The 18,924-nt window shown below is 44.2% G+C and overlaps 1 protein-coding gene across 1 annotated transcript in view; it reads left to right on the top strand.

Annotated features, from left to right (window-relative positions):
- LOC138581303 (solute carrier family 22 member 4-like) overlaps positions 1 to 18,924 on the top strand; it is a 745,421-nt gene that overhangs the window by 609,460 nt on the left and 117,037 nt on the right. The gene's annotated exons all lie outside the window — the stretch shown is intronic.

The raw sequence follows: 18,924 nt of genomic DNA on the forward strand, positions 1-18,924 counted from the left end.
TAGTTTTAGCAGTGCACGGTGGTGGCGTGAGTTATGGTTGCTTAGCTGACATAAAAGAAAGGGGCTAAAGAAGTGATGGCGTCAGTGATGGCATCAATGACATGAGGGGTGGCATCTGTTATGGTCGGGGTGGTAGTGGTAGCAGTGGAGAGTGCTGATGGGAAAAATGGGTGATTAGCCTACCATAACTCCCGAATTTCAGGGGTTTTTAGATTTTACCTCTAATCATAACAGCCTTTTTACAAACTTTTTGTACAGAATGGCATAGGTTTTTAATAGGGCAACTTAACCATAACGTCCCTTTAACACAGTTTTTTGATTATTTGCATACGTTGGCAGTACTGTAAGTGAATCATATCATAAGTTGATCAAAGTTTGTATTGAGTATTTGGAAGGATTCCAATATTAACACATAAACATAATGTAAAGCAACATTTCACTGCAGTGCCCTTCTTTCTACAAATTGCACAGTAGCATATGCTGTAGCACAGTATGGCCACATGGTACAAAACTCATACACACTTCACAATAGTATGGGTGAGTTGTTGATAGTTTGAAAGAACATTGTATATTGTTGTACAAACTTGTAACTGAAACAATTCCCGTTCACAACTCAACAGGGCAAGTTTGAACCACAATAGAAGCAAGAGTGCATACCCAGGTCTTTGAAGCAGTAAACCCCATTGCACCCTAAAAAAAATGGGGGCTGAATGCCATTATCAATACAGAGTTTACGGCACTAACCCATTGCACCAAAAGAATGGATTTTTTATCTGGAACCGGAACACCTCTGACGTTCCCAATTGAAGGTACGCATGCATATGAAACGTTGTGCTCACACTTGGAGTTTGTACTAATCACCATATGCGTTAAATGAATGTACTTTTTGCTAAAAGAAGAGGCCTTCTCTTTTATACGGCGGCGTGTAAGACCTGCTGACCCGGCAAGAACTTGTTTTTAACAGAAGAATTGTGTTTGGTCACTGTATGTCGAAGCATGCTGAGCCTGCTAAAACAGAATACGGGTGGGGGGAAGGAATGAGTAAGCATGGCCTCGAGCACAGAGATACGGGCACAAAGGGGCACAAAAGAATGTGAAGACTGGGATAACAGGAAACCACGATAGACCACGATAACAAATGTGCAATGGTTGTTCGTCAAACTCCAACTGGATACTTCAGATAAACTCCAACTGGAGATCCGCCCTGGGGTGGACGTGTGCTATGTGCAAGGCAATGTAAACAGAAAAGTATAAAAGAGCACGATGTGTAGAGGAAGGCGCGGCACTTCGACGACTTGCTTTGCGAGACGTTTGAACTTGCGGCCCATTCGCGAATGCTTGTCCATTATCAAAGTAATGTTTACTTGGCTCTTTTCTGTCTGAGTTATTGCAGGGTCCCTCATTGTACTGGTTATGGTGACGGCGAGAAATCGCACCCACAATTTTGGTGTTAGAAGTGGGATGCGAAGGAGCGACAGTCCGTCACTGGGTGAAGTACGCCGCGGCGGAACCGGAGAAGGAATTGATCACGGGGCCCCAACAACTGAATCCGCACCTTTGATTGCAACCAACGCGTCATCCTTGTTTTTCCGGCTCCGTCGGCGGTGGAACAGCAGGCTGTCGCCCTTCGGGTCCGGAACACTCTGGCGGGACCCTTAAGGTAAGTGGTATGGATGGATGCATGATGGAATAAGGAAATAACGATTTAGGGTTTATGAAGAGGACGGTGGTATGTCCGTCTATGTAATAATAATGATGAAACGGTGATGTATTGATATTGGTATGGCGATATATGTCAGGAGGATGTACTGTTAATGTTAGCCTATTAATGCACATTTGGGAAAGGTGAGTGTTTTTAGGCAATTGCGGTATACCAACAAAATGGGTCAAGCGGCTTCCAGCAAGAGTGGTATAGGCGAGAGACACTATGCCCCTCTTGAAGGAACCCCTGCATTTGATATGTGGATTAAACATTGATTGAATTCAACATTGTTCTTAAGGGAGTGGTCTGAATATACAAAAGATTCGATTGAGCATAAATGGCCAGACACCGGGTCCTTTGATGTGGACCGCATATCCAAAGTAGAAATAGAATTAGTAAAAAGACGGGTCAGACCCGCACAGTTTGAGGCTATACGACTATGGAGGGTAGAAGCAATGCGCAGGCGCAATGCTCAGAACAAACAAAAGGAAAAGGGGCAGAAGAGAACAGTAAATCAAAAATTACGTGACCTAGAGATAAAAGAGAAGGATGAGAAACTAGACCAGTTGGATAGACATATGATGATTAAGAATAGCGGGGGTATGTATCCTGCCTTGCCGGCGCCTCGGTATGAAGATGTGATAGGACTAGAAGCAGAACAAACAACGACTGAATTGTTATTTCCAGGGGCTACGGCTCCTCCGAGAGAAGGTGAGGGTGAGAGGGCGGAATTCCCAATGAAGTATGGAGACCCAGATAGGTTGATAGACCATAGGAGAACGACTACTGTAGAAAAGGATAGAGATGGAGACTTGCAAATCCTTATGACCGGGCTGTATGGCACACCCCTCAATGACAGCCTACGGGACCAATTGGGGCGTTTGACACCTTTGGAATTTAGGACAGTGGCCACTAAACTATATACCTTTCATGAGGGTAACTGTAAATTGAGAGGACAGAGTACTGCGGATCTGCCCTCAGCATATCAGGACGCTGTCGCGTTACTACCAGTGACTGCGTCCAGTGTTCAGTTATGGGTATGTATGTCCGACATAATAGCGGAAGTCATAAGGGGCGGTGTTGAATGCGAGAAGGAAAAGAGGGCATGGGAAAGAGAGGTGAGGGAAAGAGAGGCTAAACTCAAAGATGCAGACCAGGCGGGCCAAAACATAGCTAATCGTATGATAGCATCCATACACTCGCAGTCCATGTCCACCCTGGTGAGTCTGATGGAGGGCCTTGGCTGGCCTATACAAGTAAACGTAATTAAATATCTTCTTATTAGGGTGGATGATATAGAAGAGGAAAAGGAGCCTAGATATGTGTCCCAGTGGAATAGGATTAAGACGGAATTGGATAAGAAACTGCTACCTAATATAAGAGTGGATGATTCTGGGGCGGAAGAATGGAGAATGGCTAAGGTGGAGAAACTGTTAAAAGATTATAAAAAAATAAAAGAGAAAAACCTTAGTCACCAGTCCTCTGCTTCATCACCAGTGCAGGCCCTTGTAAGTGAACAAACAAACACGGAAAAGTTACTATCAATGCCAATGAGAGAGTGTCAACCCACCATAGATGCAGTTACTGGTAACATGATGCGCACCTATGTGTATGTCCCCTTATCTCGAATAGAATTGATGCATATCACCAAGTCCATCCCCGACCCCCGTATAGACCCGGCAGGATTCTACAAAGAAGTAGGAAAGCTATTCAGACCCGGGTTATTTACTGTAGAGGATGTAGATAACATATTGTTAGCTATTGTCCCAGAGGAAATATGGACCCCCTTTCGTGCCAAAGACAATGATACAATAAAATGGAAAGATGTAATGGAGGCGAGTAAAAATAGGAAACTGCATGAGGAATATTCCGAATCCTCTAAGGGGGCATGGCATGGCAGTCCTGAGGGCTCTAGAAAAGGTATTACCCCCATTTGATGTGAATGTGGAGAAACTGTCTGCTGTGATACAGGGCGCAAGTGAGGAAGTAGCACAGTACTTCCTGCGTTACGAAGCAGCATTTAAAGCACACAGTGGGCTAAAGATAGGGTCTGAGACGGGCCAACGGTACTTTGCCACAAACTTTATAGAAGGGCTCCACGGGCCAATCCAGGAGAACATTAGGAAGGCAGAAAGTACGTGGATGACTAGAAACCCCCGGGATCTCCTCGAAATGGCCAGGTATTATGAAAGAGGGGAAAGAGTAAAGGGACAACAAAAGGCACGACAAGAGAAGGATCTAAAAACCAAAGTGTTGATGCAACAGTTGCATCAAGGGCCCCAAGGTAGGTATAACTACAATAATAACGGCCCGTCACAGGGCTATAGTAGCAACATGATAGGGGGCCAAGGGACAGGTAGAGGTACAGTGCAAGGAGGTGCGCTATATGGGAGGAGGGATGGGCTACCCCAAGATGTATGTGCCTTCTGCAAGAGACCCGGACACTGGAAATCCCAGTGTCCCCAGAGTGGTGGGAGAGGAAGGGACGTACGGCCCCCTTCACAGACAACATTTGCCCCAGGAAATAGGACTGTTGGGTACGGCAACCAAGACAATAGAATGTTTAAACCCCCTCAACCCAATGCCTTTGACGGACAAGCAAGAGGGGATGTTCCCTGGCCGGCCCCGCCTCCCCCCAATCTACTGTATCAGCCACGACAAACAACACAAGTACAAGGTGTATGCCAGGGCGAAGGATGTGGTGAAGGCGTATACTATAATGACGACTTCCAGGATAACACAAGTGATAAGTCCTGAGGAGGCCGAAATGAGACAGCGGGAGTGGTACAAGTACCTATAGATCAGAGGGGGCCTTATGCCTCCATTAGGATCGGCCCCCACCGAAACTTGAGATGTCTGGTAGACACGGGAGCTGGAAACAGTTCCGTGAATATCAGAGCCGTCCCCGCTGTCCCATTATCGGATAAAAGCAAGGTATCAGTTGGATTTGGGGGAAATCCAATAAAGACTCCTGTAAGTGAAATAGTAGAAGCGGAACTTCATGGGGTAAAATGGGAGAATGGGTGGCTATTGACCAATCACTGCCGAGAAAACTTGTTAGGTATTGATGCATTAAAGACACTAGGGGCCACAATATATTGCTCCCCTCAGGGGGTGAGAATGACTATAAGCAAACCTATGGGTATGATAGGAGTAATGCAAACCCTGCCCCCGGAACTCCAAGACATCCCGAATGAACTATGGGCCACTCATGGGAATGATGTAGGGGTGTTGGATATTTCCCCAGTAGTAATCAAACTAAAGCCCAGTGCCAGGTTGCCCAGGATAAAACAATATCGCATATCACACGAGGGAGAGCAGGCACTATATCAAATAGTACAGGATATGATACGGTTAGGGGTGGTAGAGCCAACAAATAATAGCCCTTGTAACTCTCCGATCCTTCCAGTACACAAGAAAGGTGATGAAGCCGTACCCTATCGTTTCATTATTGATTTGAGGGAGATAAACAAAATAGTAGAACCCAGATATCCAGTTGTCCCTAATATTGCAAGTGTACTCACTTTAATTCCCAAAACAGCGAAATGGTTTACGGTAATTGATTTGAAAAATGCCTTCTTCAGCATTCCTATTGCCGAAGAAAGCAGGTACCTGTTTAGTTTCACTCTTCGAGATAGACAGTACCAATTTACTAGAGCCCCGCAGGGATATACAGAAAGTCCCGCCATATTCAGCCAAGCACTAAAAACACAGATGGATAACCTAGCCCTACCCGCTAACACTGCTCTAATACAATATGTTGATGATTTGCTATTATGTGCAGCCACCGAAGAGGAATGCCATCATGTGACCAGATTGGTGCTAATGCACTTAGCAGAGAATAAGCACAAGGTAGCCCTAGCCAAAATGCAGTATGTAAAACAAAAGGTCCATTATTTAGGCTTTGAGTTGTCCGAAGAGGGGCGAACTCTGTCTACTGATCGCATTGCTTTGATACAGTCCATAAAAGGCCCCGACACGGCAAAAGGTCTCCGAAGGATAATTGGTGTTTTATCCTATTGTAGGCACTGGATTCCTGAATTCTCTGTATTGATCCAGTCCATGCTAAAAGCCTTAAAAGAAGTACAAGAAAACGGACCATTAGAATGGACACCTGAGATGGAAAAAGCCCTGACAGCTATGAAAGATGTTCTATGCCACGCACCGGCCTTAGGCACACCTGATTATACCAAGAGATTTTGCCTTTTCGTTGATGAACAGGAAGGTTGCGCTGTGTCAGTCTTAACGCAGGAACAAGGGGGTAAACAGAGACCATGTGCATATTTCTCCAGTGCTCTGGACTCAGTAGCTCGAGGCCTACCCCCATGCATGAGAGCAGTGGCCGCAGCAGCGGCAGCCCTAAAACAAAGTGCAGGTATCATCCTAGGGAGCAAAGTGACAGTAAAAGTCCCACATGCGGTGGACGTTCTCCTGAATAGAGTGCATACACAGCATTTGACCACAGCTAGACTCACACAGTATGAGATGATTCTGTTTGCCAGTAATGTAAAAATCGAACGATGTAACACTTTGAATCCAGCGACACTGCTTCCTTTGCCCGTCTCACCTAATGACATTAGGCATGATTGTGTGATCCAAATGGAAGAACACACTAAGGGTAGAGCAGACCTGCAAGACACCCCGCTGGTTGATAATGAGGGTATATTATTCTTTGATGGTTCCTGTTTCAAACTGCCAAATGGGGAGACAACAGCAGGGTATGCTGTAACCACAGGGGAGCGGTTGATTGAGAGTGGGAAAGTGTGTGAAAAATCGGCCCAGGCAGCAGAATTGATTGCGCTAACGAGAGCATTAGTGTTAAGCAGCGGTATGAAAGTGACAATTTATACTGATTCAGCCTACGCTCATGGGGTGGTTTCCAGTTTTGGTAAACTCTGGGAAGAGCGTGGGTTTTTAACCTCCCAAGGTGATACTATTAAACATGCCCAATTGATTGCTGAATTATTACAAGCCCTTACATTGCCCAAGATGGTGGCCATAGTGAAATGCCCAGCGCATAAAAGGACTCTAGATTATGTCACGCAAGGAAACTCCTTAGCCGACCAGATGGCTAAACTAGCTGCCACAAGGGATACACGGTGGGAGGCCCGACAACTCATAGTGGGCACATACCAATACGAATACTTGGGTACTACCTGATGCATACTTACCTGTGATAGTGAGTGTGGCTCATGGTCCAACTCACGTTAACGCAAGGACTATGGAAGAAGTTTTGAGTGCTGTGTGGTACAACAAAAGATTGGGAATGTATTGTCGTCAATGGGCAAAACAATGTGAAATATGTGTTCTATACAATGTGGGGAAAGGTGTACCAGCCCGGCGGGCCACAGTAAGTTACCCACCTGCCCTTTTGAGGTGGTGTATATGGACTTTATACAGCTGGAGCCTGTAAATAAACATTCCTACTGTTTGGTGATGAGATGTGGGTTCTCAGGATGGGTGGAAGCATATTCCCTGCGGGACAATAGTGCCACCTCCACAGCACAATGCATATTGAAACACTGGGTGCCCTTGTATACGGTCCCCAGATATCTATGGTCTGACAATGGGACTCATTTTACTGGTGAAGTAGTACGCAAAGTTTGCAAGGCCCTTGGTATTGATCAACGCTTCCATGCAGTTTTTCATCCTCAATCAGCTGGGATTATAGAGGGCACAAATAAGGTACTGAAGAACAAACTGGCAAAGGCTTGTGCTGAAACGGGACTGAAATGGCCGGATGCATTGGCTATTGCATTATTGAGTATGCGTACTATGCCTAAGCGTACACATGGTTTATCTCCTTTCGAAATTGTTATTGGGCGTCCACCAAGTATTGGGACCCCCATATCACCTAAGAGATTGTCTGAGCAAGCATGGCCTGCATTACAACAGTACTGTATTGGGTTAACTAATAGACTGATTTCTATTAATGCACAGGTGAACGCAGTAGCTCCATCTCCTCTGATAGGAGAAGGTCACGACGTGCAGCCCGGTGACTGGGTTGTTATAAAAGCCTTCGATCGCACCAGCGGACTGCAACCCAGATGGAAGGGCCCGTTTCAAGTGCTCCTTGCGACACAAACTGCGGTAAAAGTTGATGGCAAACCGCACTGGTACCACGTGAATCACGTCAAGAAGACGCTTCCACTACTGATTCCTCCAGAAGAGGGAACCAACCAACCCCAGGTTGCAACAGTACTGCCAGACGCCATTAGTAGGTGTGCCCATCATCTCCGATCCCGTGACGTGTATGTGCCAAGCAACGTGTAAGGACACTGTTTTGAACTTTGATCATTAGGGAGATGAACATTTGGACTCTCTTGTTGGTTTTAGCAGGATTGTGCCTTACTGAAGACAACGGGCTTGTAGCCTGAAGGGCCTCCGGCGTTCCCCTCATGGGACAGGCACTACGAGGCGTGGGACAGATCGGATGAAGGTTTTCAGTGAGACCTACCACTATTAGAGTAATAAGGACACTGGTGCTTTAAATAGGGAATACAGCTATATCGCTAGGTTGCATCTGATACGCATACGTACCTCTAATTGAGCCACATACTGAATTATGTCTGCACCCGTATATGCTGGTTTAATCCCTGAGCAGATAAATGTATGCTCCCCAAACACAGAAGGCAAGAGAAAAACACCACTTTGCACCACAAGGAACAAAATCTTATTTTTTTGTATGCTCGATAGTAGTATTAATAGCGTTCGCCATATTATTCTGGTATTTGGAACATCCATCTAGATATGAATTAAAGAACTTGTTACCCGTGTCAAACGGAACAGGGAGAATAGATCGGGTCAAGAGCAGGAATCGAGATGCCTATGACCAACACGACCCGGAAGACTATGCTAAAAATGAATACGTGAAGATAATAAACACAACATATCGGGTAGTGAATAAAACTGATTGCTGGATCTGCACCCACATGCCCCGACATAACAGTGAAGGCATCACAGTGTACGCGTCGCCAGTTACTGAGGATGCCGGGTGTACATTAATTTACATGAGAATAGTGTCAGCACAGCAATACATGATACCGAATACCGCTTGTTATGTTAGAGGAGAGAACAAAACCCTTTTAATGGAAAAGATACGCTATAAAATCAAAACTGAGGGAATCGGGCTTGCACCTGCTATGGTACAGATAGTAAGAGAACCTCCTCCCCCTATCACCATCACACAAGAGTTTAGGCCAAAGAATATATGTTTTAAGAGAAGCGCAAGAGGTAATCAAAGAATGATCTCGGGGTGCAGTCAAATGGTGAATCTAAATAACTACACGAAGGGATTGTTACAGATAGAAGGACATGCCTACGTCTGTAACAAGAGGGCTTATTTGTGGTTAGCCAAAGATTTTGTTGGGGTATGTTACATAGCCAGAATAATGCCGGCTGTGATGGTATATGCCCCGTCTACTCTGCATAAAGAAATACACAGCAGAAATAAACGAGCAGTAAACCCAAAAATTCCTACGTATCAACCTACAGGATGGGAAACGTTTATAGATCTGATGGGGGCCCTGGTTCCTCCAGCGTGCACCTTTATGAACAGTCAAGAAATCCAAAAGCTAAGCAGGGCCCTTGAGTTCGTAATCGAAGAATCCGCAGACCTAATGGAAAACATCACTTATGAAATGAAAGCAATTCGGCTAGTGGCTCTCCAGAATAGGTATGTCTTAGACATACTCACTGCAGAAAGGGGCGGGGTCTGTTTCATGGTGGGGTCCCAATGTTGTGTTTACATACCAGAAGAAAGTACAGGAATCTTAGATGGAATAAACAAACTACATAAAATAGCGGATAGTATCCACCAGGAGGAAGGGTCAGGAGATAGCTGGTGGATGAAGCTCCTAAAAGAAATCGGGTGGCAGCTCCTTACGCCCATACTGGTTCTAGCGGCAATAGTTGTAGGAATTTGTCTCTGCATCCAATGCTTCCTGGTATGTGTGTCGTGCTGTGTTTCCATGTGCTCTTCCAGCATAACGCGCCTAAATCCAATGGATAAAAGCCATGTACAACAGGAATTTTTTGACATGGGAGGCCTGGAGAAGATTATGGTACATACATTATGTAATGATGTTGCTTTCCTGCCATCTGCTTATGCTAGGACTGCTTAGATTGATGCTCAAGTGTGAGCAAAGGGTGGATTGAAGGTACGCATGCATATGTAACGTTGTGCTCACACTTGGAGTTTGTACTAATCACCATATGCGTTAAATGAATGTACTTTTTGCTAAAAGAAGAGGCCTTCTCTTTTATACGGCGGCGTGTAAGACCTGCTGACCCGGCAAGAACTTGTTTTTAACAGAAGAATTGTGTTTGGTCACTGTATGTCGAAGCATGCTGAGCCTGCTAAAACTATCTGCAGAATACGGGTGGGGGGAAGGAATGAGTAAGCATGGCCTCGAGCACAGAGATACGGGCACAAAGGGGCACGAAAGAATGTGAAGACCGGGATAACAGGAAACCACGATAGACCACGATAACAAATGTGCAATGGTTGTTCGTCAAACTCCAACTGGATACTTCAGATAAACTCCAACTGGAGATCCGCCCTGGGGTGGACGTGTGCTATGTGCAAGGCAATATAAACAGAAAAGTATAAAAGAGCACGATGTGTAGAGGAAGGCGCGGCACTTCGACGACTTGCTTTGCGAGACGTTTGAACTTGCGGCCCATTCGCGAATGCTTGTGCATTAATAAAGTAATGTTTACTTGGCTCTTTTCTGTCTGAGTTATTGCAGGGTCCCTCATTGTACTGGTTATGGTGATGGCGAGAAATCGCACCCACACAATTGACTAAAGGAAAGCCTTTTCCAAGATGGCCATCGTTAAAAGGGAAGGCGGCCCTTGCATAGAAAGTCTTTTGCCGCTTTCCATTACAGCTGCCAAAAGTAAAAAAGTAAAACGTGTGACTGTACTGGGCGAAGCAGATTTGTATTCGTTCTAAAATGTGTGGTTATCAGCAACACCTTTAACAAAAAGCCAGTGCCGGGTGCACATGGCGACTACAATGCTATGTTTTCTCCCAACCAGTAAATGGCAGTATGTATCTCCCCGACATTGTGGCCATCAAGCATACCTACAGCGTACCCTTCAGAGACGAAAGGCGTACCGTTGATTTCTTATGTACATGACGACACTTGTGAAGTATGTGAAGTATGAAAACACTACCACATGTAAAACACAAAGGTGTTTGTTCGTGCGCATTGACCTTTCGGTAAATGTGTGGAAAGTACAGGGAATATGTTTGGCAAAAATGTGCGTACAGAAGGCAAATAAGTTTGCACCACAATAGAAGGACGAGTGCATACCAAGGTCTTGGGCGCTGAATTCCATTAGCTATACAGATTTTACGCCACTAACCCATTGCACCAAAAGAAAGGATTTTTTATCTTCAACTGGAACGCCTCCGGCGTTCCCGTTTGAAGACAACAAATCCTTTTGTAAGATGGCCACCAAGGAAAGGGAAGGCGGCCGTTGCATAGAAAGTCTTTTTCCGCTTTCCATTACAGCTGCCAGAAAGTAAAAAAGTAAAACGTGTAATCGTAGTGGGCGAAGAAGATTTGTAATAGTTTTTAAATGTGTGGTTATCAGCAACACCTTTAACAGAAAGCCAGTGCCTGGTGCACATGGCGACTGCAATGTAATGTTTTGTCCCAACCAGTAAATGGCAGTATGCACCTCCCCGACAATGTGGTCAGTAAGCATACCTACAGCGTACCCTTCAGAGACGAAAGGCGTACCGTTGTTGTGTATGTACATGACGATACTTGTGAAGCGTGAAAACACTACCACATGTAAAACACAAAGGTGTTTGTTCATGCGCAATGACCTTTCCATAAATGTGTGGAACATACAGGGAATATGTTTGGCAAAAACGTGCGTACAGAAGGCAAAGAATTACTGTTCTAATGTGTGGACAAAATCACAACAAACCCTGTGAAGCGAAGTGTACTAATGGTAGAAATATTGTAAGCAACACCATTACCACTGACCTGTGCACACATTTTTGTGTAAGTGTCACAAGGTGAGATGGATGAAGAAAGGTGTACTGAGAAGGTATAAGGAAGCATTGCTTTTGAAGCGTTTTTGTACAGCAAACACTTTCACTGCACCTGATCTCATTTTTCCACTTATAGAAAGATACCAAATCTGACAACATAGCGTCTTCATGCAGAACTGATCTCGGTAATTGGGTCATCTGGGTTTCATAAAGTACCCTAACGGCACGAAAGCATAATAGATGGCCCTGAGCCTAACGTTGCCAAAGCATGTGGTGTCCAATAGCGCTCTGGATAATGTACCTTGGCAGCGTAAAGAAATTATTCCATAAAGGCTTACATAGCGTGATACGCCACCTATGAAAGAACATACTACAACCCGCAACGTAGCATGGCAGATTATGAAGGGGAACATGAAATGGTTAAAAAATACACTAACATGTGAGCAGTAGTAGGGGACTTTTATTTCACAATGCACAGTGTTAAATCATCACGCTGTTCTCAGTTGCAAAGAATTTGGAAATTTGTGTCTCTGCTGCACAATTGAAATGTTAGTTTTGACGGTCACGTAGATGTTTTCCCACACAGTCACCATGCGTTGGTGCCACAGTGTTTAACACATACACAGTATACAGTGGCGACACAGTAGTCGGTTTCCTCTCGCATTCATTGTGAAGACGGCGTCAATTGCTGTGATGTAGTCCATCAGAAAGTAAAGTATGTTACTTATAATGTTACTGGCAATGGTGACGTTGTTGTTTAACCACACTGAAATTATGCGTTGTTGACACAGAATGCGTATTCCTGTCACAGTGATTTACAAGGCAACGTGAATGGCTGCGACCTATGACACCAGAAAGGATGGTATGTTGCTTCTTACTGCTACAACCGCGTACATACATAGAGGTCCTATGCGGGCATCCCATTCAATGATGACGCACATACAACCAGTGACGAAAAGCTGCACTTGACGATTAAAGAAACCGTCAGTTGGACACTGAAGTCCATGACATTCGCAGTATGGAAGGAAGTAGCTGAGGATAAAATGACAAAAAAAAGGCATGAATACAAAGCCTTTGCGGAAATGTAAAGGGTAACACATTACATTTCTATAAACAATTATTTTTATATGGGGAAATGCATTGACTCCTTAGAAAAGGCGACAATGAACAATCTGTATAGTACTTAAAAAAATATGATTGTCACATAAATGTCGTAGGTAATAGTGGAAATTGTAGTGACATTGTACAGACGGTGCTAATGTGCGATATGAATTTTGAACGACACACAAACTTCCAAAAGGGCGGTAATGTGCAATATGTAATTTCAACGGCACACAAACTTTCAAAATCATTACTAGTAATAAATATATATTTTTTTCAGACCAAGTAAATAATGGCACGTTGTTGTACAGGCCTCTAAAATAAGCTTACATGATAAGCACCGGCTCCATTTCGACCTCCGCAGTCGCACAGTAGTTCTTTGCTAGAAGACTTCCACGGGAACTGATATTTCATGTGCCTCACAAACCTTTTTGAAGCATAAGTTATCAAAGGGAATGTTTCACAAACTGTGACTCCCTACATTCTTTCTGTCTCTGGTTCCTGTACATCAAGGTCGAAAAACAATTGACCCTTATGAGGTTTGGTGCGTGCATGACCATACTGAGCGCCTACTGAAAAATTGAAATGAGCTGAACTGACCTTCACTCCGAACGCAAATAAATTCTCTTTTTGCTACTACATATCAGCAGTCACTCATGAGAACCGTTACTCCGGACCACGTGCAGACGCGCTCTGTTTACGAAACCGTGCAGGTGGCTGCCTCACATTCCAAAATATAGGACGCCAGTCTAACGGCAGTAATGTTGGTGTTGGCTTCTTACAAAGACGCAGTAAAGACTTGTAGTACATTGTCTACCAAGTTGCAGTGCATGGTACGATAGTGGTAACAAGAACAAAGTACTGTTTCACTTTCTACTGCCACTTATAAGTAATGCTTACCTTTCGACACAAGGTTCCATAAGGGTTTGCTTGCAGTGATTTCGGTGTACAACTCAAAAACTAAGTGACCATGGCGGCCGTATCAAAAGAATGCTACGCACTTGACGCTGCTGCAGACCCAATCGGTGAAAGCGCAACTTCTTGACGTACAGCATGCCATGGATTAGCCAATAGAAATATTCTCCACTGAGCGAACAGGGCAGTGGGACCGCGGAGCGGACATAGATATCACTAATTCTTAGAGAGCTATTTTTTGATAATTTTAAAGGAAACTACAAAAAGATTTCGCACAAAATATACAAAAGCATGCTTTGGGGAATAAGCCCCTGCCACATAAATTGATGACAATCCGTCCAGTGGTTTGGCCTGTAGCCGTGCGCAACGTTTTTGCCCCATTCAGTCTATGGGAAAAAAAAGACGTTTTGGGACCCCCCTATAACTTTGGCCCCCCTTGACGAATCCTTACCAAACTTTGGAACAAAATTCAGAGTGGCCCATACACTGCTTTTTGCTTTGGTAAGGATTCGTCCAGGGGGTGCCGAGTTATAAGCCGCCCAAAAAGTGCTCTTCCTATGAAAACAGCAACTTAACCGTAACTACATGCCCATTACCGTAGCCATGTAATGAATGAAAGAAAATGTAATACTGCTAACCACTCAGTCTAAAGCAAATAATCTACACAACATCGTCATAAGTGAAGAGGGGGGCCTAAACGTGGCCCTCGTTGCATCCATCCCACTCTCAGTTCTGCAACAGAGAAATGAGAGATGTACATCGCTTATGGGCCCTTCCTCCCGATCATCGATGTATCCCAAATGCGAGAAGTGCTACTCACTCAGACAACCATTCAAACCATACCTGGATGAAAGTATTGAAGAGATCCCCTAATATTGAGGTACCTTTAGGTGGATATCAACTTGCGGGCCCCCGCGACCGGATTTACATGTGAATGTTCCTATTGGAACTTAGTGTCGAATTGGTGTGGGAATCTACGGAGACATTGAGTTCCTCCACTCCGTTGAAAAAACTTGGATGATGCTGAGTTTCCCACACACCTTTTACTGCGCCACAGTGGGTTGATTGGCACTGTGATTTCATTATGTTTCCATCAGTAAAAACGTGCTTATCCGTAATAGTGGTTTAACATAAAGTTCTTGATTTTGCAATATTCTTCTAAACAAAACAAAAAGGCCCTATGTGATAACACGTGTTTCGACACCACTGTGTCTTTTTCAAATCAGGGCAAGTCTATGCATTGATTAAACAAAATGTGAATAGGTTAATATGTCATAAAAATACACATACAATCGGTGTACATATTAGAGAAAAAGAAAAGAAAAGAGGAAAAGACGAAAAACATCCCAAAAAACCATTATTCATGACCAAATATAGTGTAGAAGTGTATAAAAGTCACTCACCCAGTACAGACGCAATGGGCCTCATTACAACTCAGGCGTTAAGGGTTAACGCCGTCGTTAACCCTTAACGCCTGATTCCGATTTTAACGGCTGCTTGTAGCAGCCGTTTAAATCCATGGCGCTAAACCGCCTTGGTGCTAATTACGCCTCCGTAATTAGCGCCTTCCCCACTCCCATTATGCCCTATGTGGCAAAAATGGGGAAGGGTAAAATGGGAAATGGGGATTTACCGCCCCACTCACCTTGGAATGGGGCGGTAAATTTGCCATCCACCATGGTGTAAACGTAGTTTACACCATGGTGGTAAAGTTGGCATACTTACCGCCTGGGTCGTAATGACCCCCAATGTTAACCATCAGTAAACATCAGAAACACGGTAAGAGGATAGTTTCTTTCTGGCAAGCTACCAACATGTATTTAGGGGATCACAAACTAGTCCAAATAAATCACTGCTAATTAAACTTTAAAACATGATGCTTTGACCCAGTTTATGCCAACCTACACCTGTAGCTTACTTATACAGTAACCAGACTATGGCCAATAAAAGCACAATAATATTGTGGACATGGAAACTGTTATCAATGGAAGAGGTTTTTCATACTGTATAACTACACTTATTTCTCACCCCACACCCCTTTTTTCTCTCTCGCTCACTTGTTCTTTATGTACAATCCCTCCTGAACCTCCCGGACTCTCCCCTCCTAAATCTCTGTGTAAAACATGCTTTTGCACTAGGCCATGTATGACTTTTATACAGTTATACACTATATTATGAATAATGTTTTTTGGGAAGTTTTTCGTCTAATATGTACACCGATTGTATGTGTATTTTTATGACAAATTAACCTATCCACATCAATGCATAGACTTGCCCTGATTTGAAAAAGACACTGTGGTGTCGAAACACGTGTTATCACATAGGGCCTATTTGCTTTGAAGAATATTGCAAAATCAAGAACTTCATGTTAAACCACTATTACGGATAAGCATGTTTTTATCAATGGAAACATAATCAAATCACAGTGCCAATAAACCCACTGTGGCGCAGTAAAAGGTGTGTAAGAAACTCGGCATCATCCATATCGAAGAGATACAGTTTTCATCAATAGAAGAAGTTGACTGACTACAACCTCGGGGAACACTGGTGATGTCATTACTGACATCATGACATAGATGCGTTAGACGAGAAGCACACAGGCATCCATGCACGAAGTTACGCAGACATTTTGCTTCATTGCTGATAGACACAAAGGATATGCTTATGACTCACATAGTTAGAGGACTGACACACATAAATCTTTTGCTACGCTGATACTGCAAGATGCATGAAAATACATATGAACTGCTTGCTGGCATTTAACACAGCTAACAGGGATGGCCATGTGAGTAAAGATGGAAGCCATAGGTACATTGGAGTGAATAGGTGAAACTTCAAGCACTCGAAAAACAGAGAAAAGCTGACAGGCTGATCCAGCTGAAGTGTGCAGAACAAGCTTCCAGCGCGGCTACCGTGCACAGCCAGCCAAGGACACTGAGAGAAGGAATGTTTACAGTTAGCAGGAAAGATAGGGCACATGCAGGGAACAGAAGCCGAAAATCCTTACTATTACAGACAAGAGAAATCCATTTCTTGGTCACTACACACGTGATCCACACTTGCACGACAGGGCCTATACATTTGAGTCAGATAGAGATGACTGTTGCCATCGGACTGAAGACAGGGGAATACACAAGTAATGCAGTTTCAAAGCCAAATGTTCAGTCTCAAGGCCTAGGAGATTGGAGAAGGACACTTAGTAGGAACATGCAGCACCTTTGGGGTCGTTCCCACTACCTTGATAGTTGCACTTGGCCTGGTAACTGTCCAAAGCTCCAAGGCTCAGAAGACCCTTCCTGTTCAATCCCTGGCCACCTTCCAAGCTAAGCTACACTTTGTTGCAGCGGCCAAACACCTTCCAATAACCTGTAACTTTTTATTTGATACTTTTAGAGGTGGTCTCAGGAGGAGCCCCTAGATATGGTTTACCCAAATGAGTGCACTAATCCCCTATGGATTAGATATGTAGTTCACCTCACTGACCAATCCCTTCCCAGTTAGGTTTTTTGGGATGTGACTTCATTTTTGTGACGTCACAGGTTAACAAAACAAGACGAAATACTCCTGATGAACGAGAGCATGTGGCAAATGTTAAGTTGTCCATGTGTGCAATCCCAGTCATTTGAATTTGTAATAAAGACAGTTAACCTTTGTCCTATGGCTGGGTCTTCCGTTCTTGGTGCAGGGGATTTCCAGGGCCCATTTCTAATTGCATGTAGACGGGGAGGCTGATAATGGTCCCTTGGCCACTTTTACATAAGGATCTCCCTTTTCCTGCCATTAACCCTGCTAAAGTTCTCCATCCTCTTACAAACACACCACGCAATTACCAAATAAAACACCCACACTCGAACATCGCAACACCAACTCCAAAATCATACAGAAAAATGCATTCCTCCTCCAAGAGCTCACTCAATCACAACAACCTCAAATCCATCCCACTCAAAACAACCTACACATGCTTGCACACAACAGAACGACCGCCAACCCATACCCCCTAGACGCAAACCCAACACAAAGTGACCAGTTTTTCCAAACTGAAACTACCAAGATAACAGCAAAAGCACTACTGCACTCGCCCTATCCTCCCTCTAACAAGACCTCCCCTCCCCTCTTTAATTTCCGATCCACCAGAGATCCAAGAGATCTTGAAAATGGCAGCAGTATGCGATATAAATAACATTCATAACACATGTCTATGCCACGTGATAGAAGGATGTTGCATTTAAATGTTAGGTAGGACTAATAATCTGCAAGCATGCTCATTTGTTGCCTAAAATGTTAATAAAGCATCAGACGGAAAGAACATGCTCATTGTGCCTACTTTGTTAATGGGTGGAGAGAACCTGGTCTGCAGAGGTGCCACATCCCTTTGGGGCCCTTGCATTTCTTATTGATAAATAGAAGTCCCATATGTTTAGGTATCTTGCCTTCCGGTGACTGCCTTCCGGTGACAGGCTTCAATGTGTCCGAGGTCCAGCACACTGGGGAATTTATCCTGTGACCACTGGGCAGCCTCGAACCAACAGAAGGGAGGAACGATTTTCTTTTCTAGTCTAACAGAAGTTTCTTAGCGTGTCTTTTTTGTCTCTGCTGTCGTGTGACACACGTCATATCTTTGACTCCATCTGCACATTAACCTATGTATCGTTATACACTAATTAGATTCTTGCATAGTGCTCATGTCGGATGCCTTCAACCTCTCAGCACTGTAATAACTGCTTTCATTGTTATCCAATTTAAGGGTACTTCATGTATCATGCTTGGAAGTATGAAAGGCTGAGTCAGCCCTGCCAGGAATCCAACCTGTGACTGTGACAAATGTACAGGATCATGCTTTACAAAGCTCATTGGTGGGGCGGGAGCATAACCGACCACATATCCAATCAGAGAAGCTAGGTACGGGCATTATGGTTCTGAATCTTAGGCCAGGTGTTATGACGTGGGTAAGGGCAACAACTAGCCTTACTGGGACCTCTCTAAGATCCATAATGCTATTAGCCCATGACCTTTGAGTGCTACCACCCCTTCTGTCCTCCTGTCCTTTCCTCCACCAGCTGAGGACCTATATTTACCAGCATTTATGGACTTCCGTCCAAGGAATCTGATTGGCTGCCACAAGGAACGCAATTACCTATTTTTGAAAGCTTAAACCTTATTGTGGCAAGAACAATGCCAGGCACACCCTACGCCT

The sequence above is a fragment of the Ambystoma mexicanum genome, chromosome 3p (genome assembly GCF_040938575.1).
Source record: "Ambystoma mexicanum isolate Mex_15411 chromosome 3p, UKY_AmexF1_1, whole genome shotgun sequence".
In the NCBI taxonomy this organism is placed as follows: Eukaryota; Metazoa; Chordata; class Amphibia; order Caudata; family Ambystomatidae; genus Ambystoma; species Ambystoma mexicanum.